The sequence below is a fragment of the Triticum aestivum genome, chromosome 7A (genome assembly GCF_018294505.1).
Source record: "Triticum aestivum cultivar Chinese Spring chromosome 7A, IWGSC CS RefSeq v2.1, whole genome shotgun sequence".
Lineage (NCBI taxonomy): Eukaryota > Viridiplantae > Streptophyta > Magnoliopsida > Poales > Poaceae > Triticum > Triticum aestivum.
In genome coordinates, this window is record NC_057812.1 from 95,401,489 (window position 1) to 95,408,712 (window position 7,224).

A 7,224-nucleotide genomic window follows, 5' to 3' on the forward strand; every position below is an offset into this window, starting at 1 on the left:
CAATCTTGAAGAGAGTAACTGGTTCACACCTTGATTCTTTAATCCTGCAGCTGAGAAATGTGTGGCAGGTGCCATTGAATGAACATTCATATGCTGCCATTCAAGAGAATTGATAAGTTTTCTTTGCTAAAATAAGTGATAATAAGAAGCTAAGTTTATGGCATTAGAGTAGTTACCTAGGAAATTTAATTCATTGTTGCACTCTGCCGGCTCCCATGGAAGAATCAAGAGTCAAAAAGAGCCAGACTCTGGATGTCTAATAAATCGACACATTAGAGCCATCAGTTTACGCAGTGGGTGTACTGGACATCAAAAGAGAGGAGCCGACGTGTGTTGCTGGTTCAGTCTTGAGTGAAAAAAAGAAAGGCATTTGTTGCCTGGAGCACAACTGAGTCTTGTTACCCTGGTTTTCCCTCTGTTCTTGCTGGCCTGTGTCTCCATTTCATCGAGCAGCTGCAGGGCGTATTGAGTCACACAAAACCTGTGAAGACAACAAGAGGTGGCCAACAGAAACAAATTACTTTACTAAATTGAACCAAAAAAGTGGCAGCATGGCGGTGATAATAGTAGTTCACTGAGGGAAATTAATTTTGTTGACATGAGAATACAAATACTGAAGATGAGAATACAAATACTAAAGATCTTTCCTCCTCTCAAATTCCTCTCCCTGTTTTAAATATATTGACAGCATGGCTACTTGGTCGACTGCCACTATTCTCCGCCTGATGACCGGTTATGGGCGATAGGTGGCACAGGTGCAGGGACACTAGCTAGGCTATTTCCCTGTAAAAGTTGATGTTGTGGGAGGGATTGGTTTGGCGAAGGAGACACACAGGAGTTATCAGGACCAGAGCCTTTAGCAAAACAGAGGTATGTATGTATGTATGTATGTATGTATGTATGTATGTTTGGGTGGACAGGAGGCGAGGATGGTCTGATGTATAGCAGTTGTTGTATAGTATTAGTGCAGGGCACATTGCATATCGTACACAGTGTATGATATACTGTAACAGCAACAGAATATTTGTTCCAAAATGGCCGCAAGGATATGCAGGCATCCTTATTTCAGATGTTATTCAGGCACATGCTCCTTGTTGTTGCCCTTCTGAGCTGATAATATTAAGATTGTGGCGAGAAAGAACCACAAATTCAGAATGTAATGCCTAAGATGGTCATTATGGACTTTAAAATTCAGTCGATGTATATTACTCGATAAACCTTCAACTAATGACTGCTACGGTATGAAAGAATTCAGTGGCTGGGATTTTGTTCAACTAGGTCCAGAATTCATCGACTGAATCTGCTGCTTACCAAAATATATTCGCTTGCGGCTTACTTATGACAGGCAGAGATGCATACATGTCCTGCAGAGTCGTTATTCTTCGTTGAAGCTAGGAACGTGTGTGTTATCAGAGTATCAAAGCCAAAATTGTAGTACCCTAAGGCAGCAGTGCAGCTGACTCACTCGATCCAAATAATATATCTTGTGTACTTAGCTTGTTCAACCGCTCCCATGTTAGAGTCCTGGACGACGGCGGGAGCGGGCCTCCGTGCCCCATATGCCGCCACCTTCATTTCCTTATGCCGCCTCATGGCCATGCACTCGCGGTGCGGCAAGCGCCATTCGACGGAGCAGCGCGTGGTGTAAGAACTGGATTGTGGGAAATTAAGAGATCGAAGATATTGCGTCTCGATTTCACTAGTAATTCATGAAAACAGGGATACAAGGGGCGGATCGCAAGGGCAGATACCCCATCTTCCGTACGAACTAGGGTTTGTAGCTACCTACTCTTAGTTATCGAATTACAGACTTGCCCGATCTCGCCTCGGAGCCCAGCATATAAGCACATGTCCAGCTCACCGCGGTAATAAACAGTGATTAACGAATATAGTACAGTGCTTGGTTTAAACTCATTGGGTAAAACGGTAAGGATGCATCCGAGCAGTTGATCTGGTCTGAAACGGTATCTTCTCATCTGAGCCGTTGCTTAACTGAACTTGTCTTGCATCTTTCTCCTTCTTCAGTAGCTGCGAGGTTCAGGTCCTGACAATGTCGCAGCCATGACAAGCACCTTGTCCTCAAGGCGAAAAAGTTTATGCCCTGGGAACGTCTTGTTTAGAAATGCAGCATCTTCCCACGTGGCATCATCGGGAGCAAGACTTTCCCATTGCACCAGGCACTGACCCACTGGTGTCTTGTTCCTCTGAATGACTCTGCGATCGAGGATTGCTACTGGAATGGTTTTAACATATCCTTCTGGAGTGACAAGAGGAACGTGAGGTAGTGGAACTGCGCGATGGCCAATGTGCTTCTTGAGTTGGCTGATGTGGAACACGGGATGGATATTTGTTCCTTCTGGTAGTTGCAGTTTGTATGCCACGGCACCTACTTTCTCCAGAATTTTATAAGGCCCATAGAATTTCGACCTAAGTTTGAGTGATCCATGAAGGCCAAAAGCATTTTGCCTGTATGGTTGTATCTTCAGAAACACTAGATCTCCCACTTCCAATTGTTTGTCTATGCGTTTCTGGTCTGCAAAATATTTGATCCTGCCTTGTGCATGTTCTAGATTTGCCTTCAGTCTTTGTATCATGTGCTCTCTCTGTGAGACTGCCAGAGTTGCTTCAGGAGATATAGATTGATCTGCAGCAAATTCTCCAATCTGTGGTGGTTTGTAGCCAGACAGAGCTTGGAATGGAGTGCACTTCAATGAGGAATGATAGCTGGTGTTATACCATAATTCTGCCAAGGGCAACCACTTCATCCACTTTTTTGGTTCTTGAAATACCATGCCTCTCAAATAAGCTTCCAGACATTGATTCACCCTCTCTGATTGACCATCTGTTTGAGGATGGGAGGCAGTACTGAATCTGATGTGAACTCCAAAAGCTTTAAATAATTCCCGGTATAAAGCACTTGTGAAAATTGGGTCTCTGTCAGACACAATGCACACTGGCATGCCATGTAACTTGATCACATTATCCATAAGTGTAACAAACACTGTCTGAACTGAATATGGATGAGCTAAGGGCAGAAAATGTGCATACTTAGTAAATCTGTCTACCACCACCAGAATAACCTCCTTTCCTTGTGAGTTAGGTAGTGGTGTGATGAGATCCATGGTGATATGAGCCCAAGCCATATCAGGTACAGAAAGAGGTTGCAGCAATCCAGTAGGATATATGTGTTCCACCTTATTGAGCTGACAGACTGGACACTGACTGACAAATGTTTCAATGTCCTTCTTCATGTTGGGCCAGTAGAAAACTTTTTTGATTCTGAAGTAAGTAGCTTTAATGCCAGAATAACCTCCTATTGCAGAAGAATGGAAAGTTTGCAATAGTTGCTGTCTGAAATCAGATGAAGCTCCCACATATATTCTGTTTTTGTACTTTAACAGGCCCTGGTGTGTGGTGAACTTTGGTGTTTCCTCATTATCTGCAGCCACCTTCTTCAAAATTTTGTCAGTATCCTGATCTCCTTCATACCTTTTCATGACATCTTCAGTCTAGGCTGGAATTACTACAGTCACATTATTGCACTGAATGTGTTGCACAATATCCCTTCTAGACAGTGCATCTGCTACTGTATTTTCTCTCCCTTTCTTGTACTCAATAGTGTAGTCATATTCCAGAAGCTTGAGAAGCAATTTGTGTTGTATTCCTTCAGTTAATCTTTGAGTAGTCATATACTTCAAAGATTGTTGGTCTATTTTAATGATCAACTTGTTTCCCCACACATAGTGTCTTCACTTCTTCAGAGCTTCCAGGATGGCCATTGCTTCTTTTTCATATATGGATTATGCAGCTGATTTTGGACCTAAAATTTTGCTGAGAAAAGCTATTGGTCTGCCATGCTACATAAGAACAGCTCCAATTCCTTTTGCACATGCATCAACTTTTATAGTGAAAGGTAGAGCAAAGTTTGGAAGTGTTAGAACAGGACAACTGGTCATTATATTTTTCAGAGTCTGAAAGGCTTTATTCTGGTCAGGTCCCCACTGAAATGCATCTTTCTTTAGCATATCATGGAGAGGTCTGCAGATTTGTCCATACTACTTCACAAATCTTCTGTAATATCCAGTCAATCCCAGAAATCCTCTTAGTTGTTTTACATTTTCAGGTATAGGCCACTCTCTGGCTGCCTGAATTTTACTTGGGTCAGTAGCTACACCTTTCTCTGATATAATGTGATCCAGATAAGATACCTGATTTGTTGCAAAAGTGCACTTTGACAGTTTCACATACAGTTCATGTTTTTGCAAAGTAGCAAAAGTTCTTTCTAGATGTATGTAGTGTTGTTCCATGGATTTTCTAAACACTAACATATCATCAAAGAAAACTAGAATGCATTTTTCCTTTTCTAGTGCATTGATCTCTTCACACACATTGTTCATCATTCCTTGGAAAGTGCTTGGGCCACAAGCCAATCCAAAGGGCACCACTTTATATTCATAGTGGCCCATGTGTGTCTTGAAAGCTGTTTTGGAATGTCCTCTGGGGCCATCCGAATTTGGTGATATCCAGACCTCAGATCTAGTTTGGAAAAAACTTTTGCTCCATTTAACTCATCGAACAGAGCTTCAATAATGGGCATGGGAACTTGTTCTTTATAGTTATTGCATTCAACTCTCTGTAAGCAACACACAGTCTCCACCCTCCATCTTTTTTTCTGACCATGATTGTAAGAGAGGAAAAAGGACTGAAACTCTCCTGTATTTCCCCTTTTTTAATTAACTGTTTGATTATTTCCTCCATTGCAGCTTTCTGGTAATGAGGTACTCTGTAGGGTCTTAAGTTAGGAGGTTTGGCTCCTTCTTATAACACAATCTTGTGATCACATGCTCTTTTTGGAGGTAGCTGTTCAGATTCCTGAAATATTGCTGCATATTTTTGTAACAGAGGATGTAAAGCTGTTGGATGTTCTGACTGTTCCTTGTTATTTGCAGATTCCATCTCCTGAATCTGTAATATATAGCCCATCACTCCTTTTGATAGAAGTTTCTCCATTTTAGCTGCAGATAAGATGCATTTCTTTTTAGGAATTGTATGATCACAGAGAGTCACTGGTTGTCCATTCTTTGTCACAATCAGAATTCTCTCTATTAGATCTAGACAGATAGGACTATATTGATATATCCATTCAGCTCCTAAGATGATGTCATAAGCCTGCAGATCTAACACTTTAAAGCTGCTACAGAAAGTATGTCCTTGGATTTTGAAATCCATAGGAGTAACTTTGGACGTGGAAATCAGTTTTCCTCCCCCAACAACTGTAACTTTCCTTGGTTGCATTGGTTGTTGACTGTAATTGCTCTTGATAGCAAAATCGGTGCTAATAAAAGTGTTTGATGATCTACTGTCAAACAACGCTGTAGCTTTCTTGCCTGCAATTTCTACTACCAGAGAAAAAGTGTTTGCTCCTGGAGTACCATCCACTGCATGGACTGAAATATGCATGGCCTGTGTAGGTTTTTCTACAGTGCTACCAGTGCTTTTCTCTTTATCAGGAGTATTAGGAGATGTATGATACGACTGTTCCTCCCCCAGGAATTCTTCGGTATTATCACTGTCCTCCTCCTCATCCACTTCTTGTAGAATGTGAATTATTTTACCAATTTTGCATTTGTGTTGTCTTGACCAAGGCTCTCTGCAATACCAGCAAGCCCTAGCATCTTTAGGAAAAGGTACTGTATACTTCTCCTGTTGTGGTACTTGTACTTGCAGTGGTGTTGTAGAGTTTCTGTATGCAGATTGGTAGCTCTTGGATTTGTACTTAGGAGTGTTCTGAACTTTTCTAGCAGTTGCAGCCTTCTCATACACCTTGGCATACCAATATGCTTCTTTGATGCCCGTAGGTTTTTGTCCACAAACTTCATGTTTAATGTCACTTCTTAAACCTCCAATGAAACAGCTCAGTAAAAAGTTTTCTTGGAGACAAGGATGGTCTCTTTTTACTAGAGCTACACATTGTTCAAAGTTGTCTATGTATTGAGCTACAGTGTTAGTTTGTTGGATATTCTTCAATAATTCCACAGCTTCATGAACACTTGCTTCTGAAAATCTGTTAGCTATCATCTGACAAAACTGTTGCCAAGTAACCATTTGCCATGGCACACAAATATGTTTCAGCCAGTTAGAAGCTCTGCCTTGTAAATGACCAGTAGCTAAATTCACCCATTGATCATATGGAGTTCCAGACATGTCAAAGAATTTTTCACACGCTATGAGCCATCCAATAGGATCATCTCCATTAAAAAGGGGAATTTCTAGCCTTGGTCCTTTTAACACTGCTTCTGCAAAGTATGATGGACCTCCTAATTGAGTTGTATATTGATTTCTCTGTGTATCATAGAGATTTCCTACTGCTTGATACACGGGAGGAATTCCTTGAGCTGTTGTTGTGGTGTTTATATATTGACCAGTGATGGGATTATATGAGTGAGGTGGGGAGAACAGTTGAGCACTTACAGGGGCAAAGTACCCACTATTCCCTGAAAATCCCAGCGTATGAGCCTGTACTGTTGCACTGACATTTGTTGGAGCTACTCTGAACTGTCCCAGTACTGGTGCTTCTTGCTGTATACCAGCACACACTCTTGTGCTTTCAGTTAAAAGCTATGAAACTGGTAATTTAGATGAGAGTCCAGCTATGTTTGTGACTTGTACTTTGTCTTGCCCTTTGAATTCCTGTTCCAGATTCTTCACCACTGGCTCTGCTTCACTATGCATATTGTTTTGCTTTGCATCTGGTATGTGACCACTTGCACTTGTATGACCATCCTTGGTTGTGGGTTCTGGAGACACCAGCTCTGTTTCCTGACTTGACGTGCTCATTTTTGCCAAGATCAACTACAAGGTTTGCTGAATTCCCTCATTCATCTCAAACAATTTTGCTTCTACTTTCGGCATAGTGACCATCTCTGACCTTAATTTGGTCACCTCCTGTTTGAGCTCTTGTAACCCTTCTACCTCTGCTCGCAAATCTGCTACTTCCTTCTCAACGCGGTCCACTGTGATCTGGAACTTAGCTCTTGTGTCAGCCATCTACGATTGAGATAGATCTCGCTAGCCTTGCTCCATGAAATCCTTCTCTGGCACACGGATCCCATCAGATCCCAGAATTTCACTACTGAGAGAATATCTCTCAGCAACCGGATCAGACTCGGAGATCTGCGCCCGAATGTTCACCGACGCCGTGTCGCCGCCACCCGCCGCCGCCGC